Raw genomic sequence first — 15,470 nt, 5'->3', positions numbered from 1 at the left:
ATGAGTGATATCAGGATTCTCAACACCCACCACCCCCCACCCCACCCCCCACCTCCACCACCAAACAGAGGTAGGAAGGGGACTGAGAACCTGAAGAAGCCTGTGCAAAGGCCACGTGCTTGGGGCTGTAGGTGCAGTGTGGAGTGTGTGTCACAAGCTATGAGAAATCGGGGTACGAAAGAGCAGGCTGTTGCCTACTTCACAATTATTTCCATCTGGGGCTGTTCCCGTATATGTGTCATAGAGAAAGTCTACTGTGTTGTAGGCCTTTCTCCACTTCTATGCACTGTCTCCTTTACACGTCTGAGCTCACAAATTACCCATCACAAAGAAATCGCATGCTGTTAATAGGTCTCTTCATTGTGACTGACAGTGCAGAACAAATGTCAATCCCTGTGCTGAGACTGAATTTCTGGAATACTAACAGGGGTTCCCAATAGGAGGAGACACATTACCCAGAGGTCACCCCAATAACTCCTGGAGCAAGCTCCTGAATTCTGCTGCTTCTTGCCATATTTGCCACAATGGGCCGTATGTTCAAGCTCTCCCTGGCTACCTTCTCTCCAATCAGATTCTCAGTTCTCTGATCATCTTTCCACTACTCTTAACACCTAACTCTCAGCAGAACAGGTACCTAATTTATACAAAACACGAGTGAATTTGAATGCATCAACCATAAATGAAAGAATGAATGAATGAATGAATGAATAAAAATAAATCAGCTTTGCACCTGCATGCCTAAGGTACACCTCCAAATTATCCCAACTCTGTCCAGAATTATCAAGGGACACAGCAAAAACCCCATCAGTATGCCTTATCAGAGAAATGACAAGTTCCCCTTCCCTTGCCCTAGCTGTACAAAGATATACCACATTCTATCTTTTCAAATGACTCCATCTTACAAGCTGTGCAATCTTGGTCAAGTTACTTAACTTCTCTGAACTTCGGTTCCCTCATCTGTTAAATTCTGAAGAAAAATATCTGTCCCATGAGTTGTGATAAAGATTAAATGAGAGAATTAAAGAAAAGTGACTACCATATTGCCTAGAGTTGATCATAAGCTAAAGATGCTGGCTGCATTTTTTTAATAAGATCACAGTACCATGATAAATATCAATTGCATAATGGTTCTGTGTTGTTACAGTGTAACACCCACATGCTTTCGCCATCCCGATGGTTCCTTGGTTTGCCAGTGTTAAAAAGAAAACCACAGGCCCCAAATGGTGTCAGTTAGGCTAAGGTCCCAAGTCAGTAAACTGAGACTTAATACCTAACCTAACTGCAGTTTCAACCCCCAAAGAATATAACCTTTAGCCAGTCAACCTGGGGATTTAGTGGCCAGCACCAGAAAGTTTACTGAGAGACTTCTTCTACTCCCCTTAGGAGGGAGATCTTGCCGAAAACAATGAATTCTTTGCAAATAATTTCCTTTTTTCCACTCCCTCTCTACCTTTAAAAACGTTTCTTTTCCTGTAGCTCTTTGGACTTCCCCTCCACCACTCGCTTAGTTGGGATGCTGCCTGATTCATGATTCATGAATTGTTTAATACAGCCGATTAGATTTTCTAAAATATACTCAGTTGAATTTTTGTTATTTAACACTAGAATCAGAGTTTTTAACGTTCACAAAGAAAATGGAGCAAATTAGCAAGTCCCAGTGCCATCAAGAGGCACAGCATCATGTACAAACGGTTCTTCATAAGTGCATCCTCCCAAGTGCATCCTGGGTCGATGATGACCACAATTCATTCCCATTTTGAAGCCCCCTACATTTTTCACTTCTTTCTCACTCTGAATCTCCTGCACTGGTAATGCCCAGTGAGCGTCCCTCATTTCTAAATCAGAAGGATGCACACCTGCAGCCACAGGAGGGAACGTTCAGGATCTGATGCCTGTCATATTTTCCAGACAGAAAACAATCTCCCAGTGCCTCTACCCAGGAGATGGTGAACTACTCTGACATCTCAGCTGTTGCCCCTCCGAGCAGATTCACACACCTTTGGTTAACGCCCCCTTTGGGCAGGCATCTAGTCATGTTTACAGTTATCCATTATGACTGGCTCTACACAGATAGTGCCTTTGGTGTCAAACCAAATGGCCCTGTAGACCTCTGTCCCAAGAGAGCCGGAAGACACAGACATGCATTAGATAAGACACAGGCAGAAACACAGCATCCGCTTCCCTGAGATGGAAAGGGACTGAAGCAGACCTACTTGGGTCCTCCAGCAGTGTGGGGAGGCCCACAGCAAGGGCTCAAAAAACCTGAGTTGCTTCAGGATCCGAAAGCTTATCAGAAAGCGTCCGTAGGTGTCTGCAAGCCGATACGTCAGCAAAGAAAAAGATGAACTGTTTTACAGGGGAATCATCTTGAACCAGAAGGACGAACATGCATGCTAGGTGCCAGGGCGCACGCCTGAACCTCTGAGCTAGTGCACATCCAGCTTGATGCCATGCAACTCTCCATGGAAGAATCGCTCCAAGAAAGCCAAGTGGAAAAGCGCCCTTCGCCATCTGTAATAATCTAAGTGGGGAGTCATGGGGGGGGGGGGGGGGGGAGACAGTGACACGAAGAGATGGCCTCCAGTCCTCAGAACGCACCATAATGAACACTCTGTGTTTCAACAGGGTGAACTTGCATTTCCTCAAAAGGCATTTAGACACAGCCACATAATTGGGAGTGAATCTAAGAACTCTAGAAAGAGCGGCACATTTCCCCACTGACACAGCTGTATTGAAAAATCAACCCATGGCTCTAAGGGAAATGAGAAAACACAACTAGTGATTTCTAGCAAGGCATCCAATCTTCATTTTTGTGATCCCTCAATTCTCAGTTCAAGTATAAACAGACTTTTTTCTTCCCCCTGAAGTAGGAAGAGGATTAAGCAGGCAGGACGCTTTCTGAGTTCTGTGTAGCATATGTTCATAAGCTTTCCTTTTGTAGCATTTATGGATTCATTCTGGAGTAGGGTTAAGCTGGAGCAAAGCAATTTGGCATGCTTGCATTTGCTTTATTGCAAGTGCAGTCTGCAGGGGCCACCCTGACCTGAGCGGCAAAAAAGCTTCCAGGAACCCTGAGGGGGATGCTGATTATTTTCCTTACAGGGATGCTCCAGCTGAGACTTCCTCCTTGCAAAACAAAAAAATAGCTTCATGCAAATTATCCTCAGGAAAGTGGTGGCCCCGGGGACAAGTGTGATCATTATCGTGCAAACTTAATTTCTGACCACCGTCAAGGATCGCCCTGCGGTATCTGCACTGCCATACAGCCTCGGGGTCAGCATTCCAATCCATGCCAGCCGAAGGACCCCACTCAGTGACAGATGTGACTTCCCCATCTGTGTGTCCCCTTCTGTGTGCTACATCCACAATACGGAATACGGTGCCGCTCTGAATGAGGGTGCGATAGAAGAAATTTTAGTGTTCCCAATGCAAGTTTAAAAAGCAATACGTAATCATTTTTAAGTGGAAATGCGTCCCATTTCTTTTAAACATGTCTACTTAGAAAACTGTTAACACATACCCCAAAAGGCCATAGGTGGTCATCCCTGGGCAGTAGGATCTTGAGTTATTTCTATTTTCTTCTCTTTGCTAATCCATTTCCCAAATAAACTAAAATGCGAATGTAGTATTTTTGTACTACAAATAAAGTAATTGTAAAGTGGCTTAAAGATAGACTGACATCTACGAAAGAGTGTTTCTGTCTGCAAAACAAAGAAGCATTTCCATTAAAATAATATAATTGACCTGCACTGTTAAGAAAGAACTACCACATAGCTCACAGTCCACTTGGCTACTATTATCATCACTAACTACTTCTTAAGCACCTGCTGTATCCTGTGCCCTGCAGTAGGCATCAGTACTGGGCTAAGTAACTCAGGTAATAGCTAAATTATTTACATCATCGGGACCCTCCCAGTGTTACTAAGGTTGGAGAACCTGGAAAACAGCATTTAACAAGGGCATTAATCTGTCCACCTGGCCTACAGTGCTCCTTGTCAGAGACTCTCTCCCAATCCTACTGAGAGGGATTAAGTAGAATTAAGTAGGCAGCCGGCCAGGTGGACCCTGTGCCCAGACCACAGCGGACTCCAGCAAGTGTGGGCACCTGACCTAGATCAAGCGATTCAGACATTGCCCCCCAGGAAAGGGGAACTGGAGTAATTGCTGTCAGTCTCTATCCACCCCTTAAGTGGGACAGAGGGGGCTGCAGGGACAGTCAAGGTGGCCCAGGATACATGCAGCACAGCAGCCGGTGTGCAGGGAGAAGCAGTGGGAGAGCACGTGCAGCCCGAGTCGGTCACTGTGCTTCAGGACGGAGACAATGAGAGACAGTGTGGCTTATCCGTGTACCTGTCCTGCTCGAGAGGGTCAACCACTTCCTGGGCCAGTGTCTCAGAAGGCTCTCAGTCCAACCTGCCCTCAAATCGGTGAACTAGCTGGTGGTCTTAGAGCAAATGCTCCGTCTTGGGTTGTTTTTGTTTGGTTCGTTTCTTAAAAACAAATGATTCTGAACTGAGCGGTAGTTAGAAGGGCCAAGGCTATGACACCCTGCATGGCGGATTCCCCCTCTGGTCCTTCTTGCAGACCTCAGCTAAAATGTCATAAACTCAAGCCCTCCCAGACCAGCAAGTATGAAGAGGCCTGCTCTGTTTTGCCTCCTGTTGCAAGAGGACTTAACTTTTAATTATATATGTGTTGTTTAGTAGTTATGACCGGTCTCCCTCCCTTGGTGTAAAATCATCAGCGGGGGCCCACATTTCTTGCACCTCCTACAGCACATTTCTGGCACATTCTAGGAGGTCAGCGGTAATGAAAGCATCAGTTAGTCAAGTACGTTAGTACATACCCATTCATGCAATATACAAATAATCACTGAGTACTTAAAATTGCAAAACTTGGTCCTTTCTCCATAAGGAACTATTGACTCAAAGAAGGATATTAGGTATATATAAAGACAAGAAACACCTATGCAGCAGACACTGCTGAGGGCTTATCCAACAGCCATCCCCTCTTCTGCCTTAAAAGTAAAACTGAGGGATGCCTGGGTGGCTCAGTCAGCTAAGTGTCTGACTTTGGCTCAGATCAAGATCTCACGGTTTGTGGATTCAAGGCCCACATCCGGCTCTGCATTGACAGTGCAGAGCCCGATTGGGATTCTCTCTCCCTCTCTCTGCCCCTTCTATGCTTGCCTTCCCTTTCTCTCTCTCAAAATAAATAAATAAGCTTTAAAAAAAAAGTACAACTTAAATTTTACTGGAGTATCCTCCCTCCACAAAGCCATATGCCCAGAGAAAGTGAGGATTAACCCAGCTCAGGGGTAAATCCTGATTAGTTTAAGAACGGGATGGGTTATAGCTGCTCAGATATCATCTCTTTAGCCCCTAAGGCAGCCAGGCAGAACAGGGTCAAGACAGCCAGACAGACCCCACTCACACCCCCAACACAGGCACACGCATGCACATACCCATACACAAGCCACGTCCAAATATGAGCAGCCTCGGGCGCCTGGGTGGCTCAGTCGGTTGGGCATCCGACTTCGGCTCAGGTCATGATCTTACAGTTGGTGGGTTTGAGCCCCGTGTCCGACTCCGTGCTGACAGCTCAGAGCCTGGAGCCTGCTTCAAATTCTGTGTCTCCTCCTCTCTCTGCCCCTCCCCTGCTGATGCTCTGTCTCTGTCTGTCTCTCAATAATAAATAAACGTTAAAAAAATTTCAAATATGAGCAGCCTCTTCTGTTTACTTAATGTGCTGACCAAACATTATCATTTTCTAGGTGTACCATGACAAGAACAAATTTAGATTGGAAAGCACCAATCTAACCCACTCAAGGTAATCCCATCCCATGTGCCTGTGTATGATTTAGAAAGGAGTATGTGGCTGCAATCAGCCAAATGTCACCTAAGGAGAAGCCTGCTAGAGGGGTTACAGGGAAGGTCCCTTGTTTTTAAAACAGGATACAAAGAATAGTTTCTTATGCCAAGGGATGCTACCATTAGTAGAGATGACTCCCCAGAATGAAGCAGCCATCTTAGAACCATTAAGGCACCTTGGTCTGAGGACCAAGTCAAAACCGTGAAGATGGCAGAAGAAAAAGGCAAGAAATGAAGACTTTAATAACATTGTTGAGCCACTGAATTAACAGAGCCTGGAGTTGCTCTGTTGGGATATCTTGTTCCTTGAGATAATTCATTTTCCTTATTCCGATGGCTTTTATTTTGTGTTCAAATGCAAGTTGGTAGAGAAATTCACAAAAGAAGTGACAATGCTTAACAATCTGTCAACAGCTTAGTGCTGAAATCCTCTCCCTACAGCACAGTGACAACCATCAAAGGCACCCTGGTGGGACCCCAGTTGCTTGGCACCAGGGAAAAGTAGATTGAGGCTGGATTCCAGACATTCAGAGCTCAGGTTTTATAATGCCTTCCTATCAATCATGACATGCATGGGGCTCCCTAGGTAGATATGGAGAGGGTGGGAAGCTTTTTTTTTTCTTAATTCTTTTATCGTTTAAACCATTTTGAGTTGACTTTCTGATTATTTGTAGCCAAAAGCATCTTGACTGATAAATCTATCTTCATATAATTAGCAACAAATTTATATGACCTCCTTGGAGCAAAAGACTCAGGAGAAAATGGTGCAGAGATACATAGTCTTGCCCACATTCCTCCAAATCTTCAAATGATGGGTCTTAAGTGAATTTCTCCCAAAGAGGTAGATAATTGAAAGGCCAGGAAAAGAATTAACCATGCGATCATCTGATGCTCTCTCCATCATAAGAGTCATAAAGAACACCACAAATGCTGAAGCATCACCTCGTCTCAGTGGGGGGGCAGCATATTTTAAGCATACCAACTCGTAGTTTTCGTTATGCTTTCAGTATAGTTCCCTTTCTGATCTCAAGAACTTCAACAGAGCTTCCAGTCCCTTTGTCCCAAAGCAGAAAGTACTAGAGGGCAATCTCTCAACCAAATCTGGCCCCCACTAAGGATTTTTTTTTCAACAGCCTAAATTCATGGAGGGGTACATGCTAGACACTGGCAGAAAAATACAACGATAAAAACAAGTTTGTATCATGTCGTTTAAAACAGTTGTTTCCTTTAACCTTGTTTGGGTGGGACTGGACCTTCCTACTACTGGGGAGAAGCTGGAGGTTTTCCAGTTCCTTGAAGTAGTAGAGGCTGGCACTCTGTTCCCAGGTAGATCTCTAGGGAGGCAACAGGACTTTTGGTGGGGATGGTGAGGAGATGCTGGGAAAATGAATACTGGGTCCATGAAATCCAAAAGAGCCCAACCTCCTTTGGAGAGCACAGCAGGGCCACCCAACATTGCTTGTAAGAGGAACCTCCTAGAATAGCCAGCACGGACTAAGAAACAGAAGGTCTTTTCTTGAATGTTCTGTTTGCAGGAGCCAAGGGAAGGCAGGCCCAAGATGGGCAAGTCTGAGTGTTTTCAGTTAAAAACCAATCGAGGGGTGCCTGGCTGGCTCCTGATTTCAGGTCAGGTCGTGATCTCGCAGTTCGGAAGATCAGGACCAAGTCGGTCTGTGAGCTGGCAGTGCAGAGCTTGCTTGGGATTCTCTCCCTGTCTCTCTCTGCCCCTCCCCAGCTCTTGTTCTATCTATCTCTCAAAATAAATAAATAAACATTTTTTTAAAAAAGGCAATTGAAACCAGGAGGATTTGCGACAAGCTCTTTTCCTAGTAGACAGGAACAAAGTCAGTCCTATTTCATCAAAGTCCTTTCTGTGTCCCATTGTTTCCGAGTGGCCCACCAAACATTTGTTTACCCCATATTTACTCTTTTTCATCTTCCTGTGAATTATATTCCTTCCCTTTTGAGTCCCAGACCCCCACGCCCTTCTCAAGTCAGAATGATACATATACCTCATTTTGCCTGACTGTTTTTGGAATCTCCATGTCTATGTGGATTCTCCATATGGATAAAATTAAATTTGTTTCATTCTTGTTAATCTGTCTCATGTCAATGTGATTCTTAGTCTTGCCAGAAGGTCCTTGAATAGAACGGGACATTCTTGCTCCCCGACATGTGCTATGGCAGACATGTAACACTTCTGCATCAATGACACTAAGTGAGCAGACACCCCAAACACCACCAAGATAGAACTTCCCAACATTTTGAGGGGGAAAAATGTAATGAGGTATGTATGTATGCATGATTAAAATTCAGGCATGCAACATTCAAAACAAGTTTTCAGAATTAAACCTTTAAATCAGAATGCAAAGTCGGTTTGTATTTTTAATTGGCTTGACATGTCATGAGCTCCCAAAAGACACCACATTGCCGACAATCCCCACGAGTTATTCAGTATATTCCTGCAAGTCCTGCTACCTTAGAAAGGGAAAATTAATTGTAAGATAGACAGTTCCATAGCTGGTGGACATCACTGAATATTTTCAAAAGCATTCAAATAAAAGGAAACAAGAGAATGCTTTTATTTTAATTCTCTCTAAATAATGCCACACCCCTTCATGGGAAATGGACTATATTTACCTCAATGTGCTGTGAATTAGTGAAGACTGCATATAAAGAAACCAAGTGTCCTATATGCATGGCACTTTAAATGGTTCAGATTCCCAAATAATACAAAAGCATTTTCAAGTCACACATGGGATATGAAGTGAAAATGTTCTTGGAGGAAATCTTCTCTAATAATACTTACCTACTTCAGAGGGTGCTGGGAAGCTCTATTAACACCAACAGAATACTTTTAGATCTTCAAATAAAAGGACTATAGAAATGCAAAGTATTATTATTATAGTTCTGAAATAATTTCACACCTAGGGATGAGAAAACCCCAGGCCAAATTTTACTGCTTCTCTCCTGCCTGATAAACAAGAAATGCCACAAGCTGGGGGGGGAGGGGGGGGGGGCGTGGAAAGCAAATAGAACAAAGACATCAAAGTTTTTCTTTTCCTTGAGCTTTCTATTTCCTCCAGAAGTCATTTTAGGGGACTCAGGGAAAAAAAAAATGAGTCCGTTTAAGGTCAGGGTTAAGTACAGAGACAATGTTCTCATTGCCTTTTTTTAATTTTTTAATCCAGATAAAGTAACTACCAACTGAGGTGAAAAAAATACACCTGTCCACTTCTATGGGGCATAGTTCCTCCCAAAGCACTGGCCAAACTTAAAAATGGCCTGATAAATCATTACCTGAATCACCTACCAGTACCATCTCACCTAGGAGGTAAGAAAGCAGCTGCTTTAACCAACAGCAGGATTTCTACTTAGCCACTGAGAGCACAAGACGGTCATTCGTGGCCGATGATGGAGGTGGTGGTGATGTTGCTGGTGGTCATGATGGGGAGGATGGTGATGACAGTAATGATAGGACATTAAGAAGAAAAGTTCTCAAACCCTGCTTGTCAATGGGATCATCTGTGGAGCTTTTTAAACGACAGGTTCCTGGTCCCCATTTCAGATCTACTGATTTTGAATCTGAAGAGAGACCTCAAGTCTTCATTTTGTTTTATTTTAACATGGCCATTAGGATAACAACTGAAGTGACAGTGCTTGCAAATCATGTCATGATTAAGAATACAGGCTGTGTAGGGGCGTCTGGTGTTTCAGTTGGTGAGGGTCTGACTTTGGCTCAGGTCATGATCTCACAGTTCACGGGTTCAAGCCCCGCGTCGGGCTCTGTGCTGACAGCTCAGAGGCTGGAGCCTGCTTCAGATTCTGTGTCTCCCTCTCTCTCTCTGCCCCTCCCAGGCTTGTACTCTGTCTCTCTCTCTATCTCTCTCTCTCTCTCTTTCTCTCTCTCAAAAATAAATAAAAACATTACAAAATAAATAAAGAATGCAGGCTTTGTAGACAGACTGGCTGTAGTCTAATCCCAATTCTGACACTTATGAGCTATCTGACTGAGCAAAATACTTCAACCTTAAGCCTCAATTTATGCAACTATAAAATGGAAATGCCGTTACTAGCCACAACTCATAAGGAAGATGCCTAGGAAAGTAAGCAAATTTTGAAAGCTTATCTTAATTCCAAGGAAGACCAAAAGTTACATGTTAAAGAAAACAGTGCTAACCAGACCAATGTGATAAGTATTACATACTGATTTAAACAAAAATTGTGAAAGAATTATGTTAAGAGGCTACGGGGACCAGAAGCAGTGAGGGTGGGGAGTGTCAAAGAGCTATTGCTGACACTGATACAGCAGGAAAACACAGTATAAGCACATTATTTGGAAACAGAGATAAACACAGGAAGTACCAGAGCTGAAAGTTGCCCACTGCGGGGTGGGCGTTGGAAGGGTGGGAGAAACGCAGGAAGAGGTAGGTGTTGCATTTTTCGATATTTGCTTTTTAGTGCTGTTTTATTCAAACCATGTACATAAGCTGCTTTGACAAAAATAAAAATGAATTTTCAAAGATAATTCATAACATGTATAATATTACATAGCTTCACATACTAGGGTTAACATAAGGTTTTTCAGTCGACCCATACCTGCTTTTTAGAAACTGATGGATATAATCCCTCCAAACACACCACCAAAATATCTAGTTCTTGAAAGTGTGCCGTCACCACCTACTATGTCCCTGGCGCACTGGAAGTTCTTAAAAGGCATTTGCTGAATTGAACTGAGGATGGCAGAAAGACATGTAAATATAAAGAAAGAAGTTCCTCTGTGCCATCAAGGTCACATCAGGAAAGAGGCAGCAGCTTCACCTGGGGTGTTTGAGGTGAATGGAATAAAGGGTGTGGGAAAGGGTAAGGGAAGCCAGAAGGGACAGTCCAGTACCGTGCAGTTAGCAAAAACAAAACTGTTGCTCCCCCAGACTTAAAGGGGCAAGGAGAAGGAGCAGTTCCCAGAGAGCAGCGGGAGCTCTAGCCACAGAAGAAGGGCCCTTGGCAGGAACTGTGGCCCTCCTTAGAGGGTTATAGTCACTACCAACCAAAGTGTGCCAAGGAAGGTAGGGAATAACATTCTAACCTTGAATTCTCGGATTTCCACCCAGTGCCTTCCATGGGCTAATGCAACAAAAAGCTGGAGAGCTAGGAAGCCCAGGCAATGCTGACAACAGAGGTTAGCCCCCTGGGGCACAGAGCCTTTCAGAGGAACAAGAAGCTGGAGGCACAGAGAATATCCAGCACAAGCAGTAGGCAGAGTTCTGTTTTTATTTTTTATTTTTTTGAAGTTTATTTATTTTTGATAGAGAGAGAGACAGAGCACGAGCAGGGGAGGGGCAGAGAGAGAGAGGGAGACACAGAATCCAAAGCGGGCTCCAGGCTCTGAGCCGTCGGCACAGAGCTCAACTTGGGGCTCAAACTTACACACCTTGAGATCATGACCTGAGCCTAAGTCAGGTGCTCAACCATTTAAGTCCCTTTTCTACTCAGCCTTCTAAAAAAAAATAATAACAAATAAAAAGTAAAAAGCCCTTGATTTTTCAATGTGTTTAATAAATATAAGTGGCATCATCATCATCACCTAACACACTGATGTCATGCAGCATTTGATAGCTGGCTAAGCACTTTCACACACGTTGCCTTTATGTCATCCCTCAAAACAGCTCTATGCGGTAGACAGGGCAAGGCTTACCCTGATTTTACAGGTGAGGTTAAGACCTTAAGAAAAGTTAGGTATTTTGCCCAGAATCATAAAGTTATGAAGAGCAGAGCCCAAGCTCTTAACGATTCAGTTAGGGCTCTTTCCACCCATACAATGCTGTCAAGCTACTTATTCACAGCAAGGAGTGCACAATTGATGTTCCTGTGGAAAAAAAAAAAATCATCAACCAACTTTGTTCTAGGCACTGCACAGAACACAGAAGCAGTCAACAAACAAGACACCAGGGGAAATGGAGCCCACTTGCCCATTCCGTTGTCAAGAAACCACAAGCAATGCCAGAGACGAAAATAATTGAGTTTTCAATCACATTTTACACATCATTGAAAAGAAGGTGTTCAGTTAGGGCAAGAAAAGTGTTCAACAGAGGAATAAAAACTCAGGGAAAAGCAGCAGAATATCTCACAAGTTTTGTTTTGGGAGGCTGGAGTAGGCAGAAGGAAATCACAGTCCCTTTACAAGCCACCTGCCACAGAGAGACCAGGGCCCCAGAAACTGGAGGGAAGACCTCTCTGCTTCTCTTGCCCTTTCCACCTCTACCCCTGCGGACACACACATCCTTTGAGAGCTCAGAAAAGCAGCCACAAGTGACTTCTTTGTGCCAAACAAAGGAGTAGTGGGAAGTCCAGCAAAATAGCCCATTTTTGAAATACTAATTGAGAACTCTGCATCTTTTGTGACCTACTGCAAAATGTTCAGTTACTTGCCCATGAGGGAAGAAAGTAATGAAGGGTATTTTAATTGTAAACCTCCAGACATCCTCCATTTATTCCAAATCTAGCTCCCTAATGTGTAAGCTACTCTACCAGTTTAGGCTTCTGTAGTTGCAAAGCAGTAGAAGCCAGTTGGCTAATTTGAGGATTATTGGAAGGAAACTAGGGACTCAGCAAATCCAAGGCAGACTGGAAACTAAGGCTTAGCAACCATCAGTCACCGAGACAGACGTGGAGACTGGGGAACGGGAAGAGCTAAGGTGGTCCCAGAGTGGAGTAGATATTTTCAGAGCAGAATGCCAACTTGTAAAAAGGAGAAGAATGCCGCAGCTCAAGATTCAACTTATACACGAGCACCCACCTAACCAAGCTGGTGATCACACCCCCAGCCCTAGGCTGAGTGTAGACTCCTGGTTACAGTTCCATTAATCAAATCACCTTAAAAGGAAATAAAGATGCTGTCAGGAAGGGGAAACACATAAATACTGGGAAAGAAAGCGGAAGGACAGAGAAGTCCCTCTATACTTACCAAGACTCCCTTCAAAAATTCCTTAAGAATCTAACTAGCTAGCAGTTAGATCACTAATTTCTTAAGAGGACATTAATTAGTAATTGTCTACACACAGCCAAAGAAAGTGTTTACCCTGACGCCTACAAACCTTCAACCCTCAACATTTTACTTCCAGAGGTCTCACGTCTCACACAACCTGAAAGCTCTCTTTTCGTGTGATTCCTAAAGAGAAGGCAGAATTGGTCCTTCTCTAGGCACGACATGCTCTTCAGAAATATCCTGAAGCATCCATAAACCACAGACTTGTCAAAATGTCTGATGAATACATTCAGAAGGGTGCTGATTTGATGACAATGACGATGATGGGAATATTAGGAAGAGCAGCTGCAACTAACATGTACTGAGTAGTTGTCATGGGCCAGGACAGAGTAATCCATCTACCCTCTGCAACATCCTATGAGGAAATCAGTATTATTACCTCCTTTTCACAAACTAGGAAACTGAGACACAGAGCGGGTAAATGACGCGTCCATGGTCCAATAGCTAATAAAGGCCAAACCGGGACTGAATCCATGTCTGACTCCAGAATACCAATTTAACAACAGATTTTTGCTGAGAGCAGAGGAAATGGACTGTGCTGGGTGAAAACCCTCTCCAAGAGAAATGTGAACCCCATAACTGTACCTAAAGATTGCAAGGTTCTCAAGATTGCTACAATATCACCAATTCCAAAAATTGATGAGAATTTATTTCTAAGAAGCTATCAAGATGTAGTGCAACGGTCCAGAGATAGGCGGAGTTATATGGCCGAAAGCCATTACAGAAGAAGTCCAGGCCAACCAGCTGTCATGGGCTGGAGTTTAGTCATCCCAAAGCAAATCCTCAAAACCGTGTTTTTATAGCTCGTTTTGATCATTCAAGAGAAGTTTTCTCCAATTTGCCTGTAAAATTCTTCTTCACCCTCAAAATAAACATTAAAAACTCAGACCCAGAAGTAGATCTGTCATAAAGTTGGGAATAACTTAAAATATAAGGTAAATCAAAATGGCTTTTCAACTTTAACTAAAGTGGTCACGGTCATGATTGCTGTAATAAAAACGACAGGAAAAAAAGCTAAAATTGTCAAAAACATAATTGATGATGAAAACAAATGGAAAATTATGGCATATTTCACCCTGGCCACCAAAGACTCTTGATGAAACTGCAGCCCTATAATTCCCCAGAATGAATTCTTTAAATTAAAATACTTCATGCAGAACAGAAATTAAACAATGAATCAAAGAACAATGCCATGTAGTGGTATGCGTATAAATATACCTAGCAAAGAGGAAACAATTACATTTTTCCATGTAAAAAACCAACTCGATTTTAATGTGTCACAGAAAGGTGCTAGGTACTTTTCCCATTGCTTCCCACTTGGAAGTTCATTTCCGGTAATTCACTTAGGGTTCACAGAGACTGGGCAGGATGAAATTAGCTACACCAAACTGGCTGGCTTTCTCCTTCCTACAAAACTAGGTCCTCCACGCAACTGCACAACTGACTTGCGTGATAAATTTCATCCAGCCCAATTCAAATGCCACTCTGCATTTTAGTTTAAATGCTTTATTTGGCCAGCTGGTTTTATTTAACCATCGACTAGAAGCAGTACGAGTGCATTCTTTTTCCATCTAGCATTAATCTTAGTAAACTTAGCTCCAGTGGAATGTCTTAACTGCTGAGAAGAAAGCAAAAGTCAGCAAGCATACAATTGCATTTGGCTACCCTCAGCACATCATTTTATTTCCTCCTGCTCTCTGCTAACTATTGCTCAGCACTTTTGCCTAAGAGGGAGGACAAGCAGGTGGTTAAGGAAGTTGTCCTGTCAGCTATATCTTTAATCCAAGTGTTTAAATCTCTGAATAAAAGAAAAATCAATGTTGTAAAGGCAATGTTTGTCAAGGCCATGTAATAAATACACTTACCTTTACAGACTGTTCTCAATGGATTTTCCTCCTTTGCTGAGCTTCAAAGCTACAAAGAGATAAAAACGAAAGTAGTGAGTTATCTGCGAGTAAAACACTAAACATTTTCTCTCCGAGTCTCCAAGTAGAATCTCCATATGCCATGGTATGTGGTGCTGGCCGAAGAAGCCACTGATAAAACCCATGCCTTGTACCTCCCTCACAAAGAGGCCGATAAAAGACACCGTCATCAAGCGAAAACAGTGCACACATCTACCCAGAATTGAATCACAAAAACTGGCCAGACCTACAGTGTTTTGGGTTGTGAACTCCTCAACAGAATGGGAATGGTTTATAAAGTGCAGAGATGAAAATGGAATTAAACGTTATGCAGCACACACAGTCTGACCAGGCATTTTATTTGCTTACTTCTTTCATTGTCATCTTTCTTGCACACTCGACTTCCATTTCTCTGCCAAGTTTTATGTGGGGAAGCCTGTTCCATATACACAAGGTGCATGGCCTTTTCAATCTAGACCTTGCCACTTGTTCCCATGAGTACACAAATGCAAGCTGACAGGCGCAGTCCCCCTTCTCACAGTAGAGAAAAGCCCCTCAAACGGAGGAAACCCCGCTTGACATTTCAAATAAAAATCTGACTTGTTAAATTAAACTTCCTGTGACTAAACCATGCCACATACTGAGCACACA

At 43.3% G+C, this 15,470-nt stretch overlaps 1 protein-coding gene across 4 annotated transcripts in view; it reads right to left on the bottom strand.

Moving 5' to 3' along the window:
- Positions 1-15,470, bottom strand: part of FHIT (fragile histidine triad diadenosine triphosphatase) — a 1,415,554-nt gene that overhangs the window by 1,367,230 nt on the left and 32,854 nt on the right. For all 4 annotated transcript variants that reach the window (XM_058726336.1, XM_058726335.1, XM_058726337.1 and 1 more), the window contains exon 2: positions 14,781-14,829. The gene's annotated coding sequence lies outside the window, so the exon portion shown is untranslated. The remainder of the gene's footprint in view (positions 1-14,780; positions 14,830-15,470) is intronic.

Source organism: Neofelis nebulosa, chromosome 4, assembly GCF_028018385.1.
Source record: "Neofelis nebulosa isolate mNeoNeb1 chromosome 4, mNeoNeb1.pri, whole genome shotgun sequence".
In the NCBI taxonomy this organism is placed as follows: Eukaryota; Metazoa; Chordata; class Mammalia; order Carnivora; family Felidae; genus Neofelis; species Neofelis nebulosa.
Note: the sequence above shows the minus strand (reverse complement) of the source record. Positions and strands in the feature narration are given on the sequence as shown.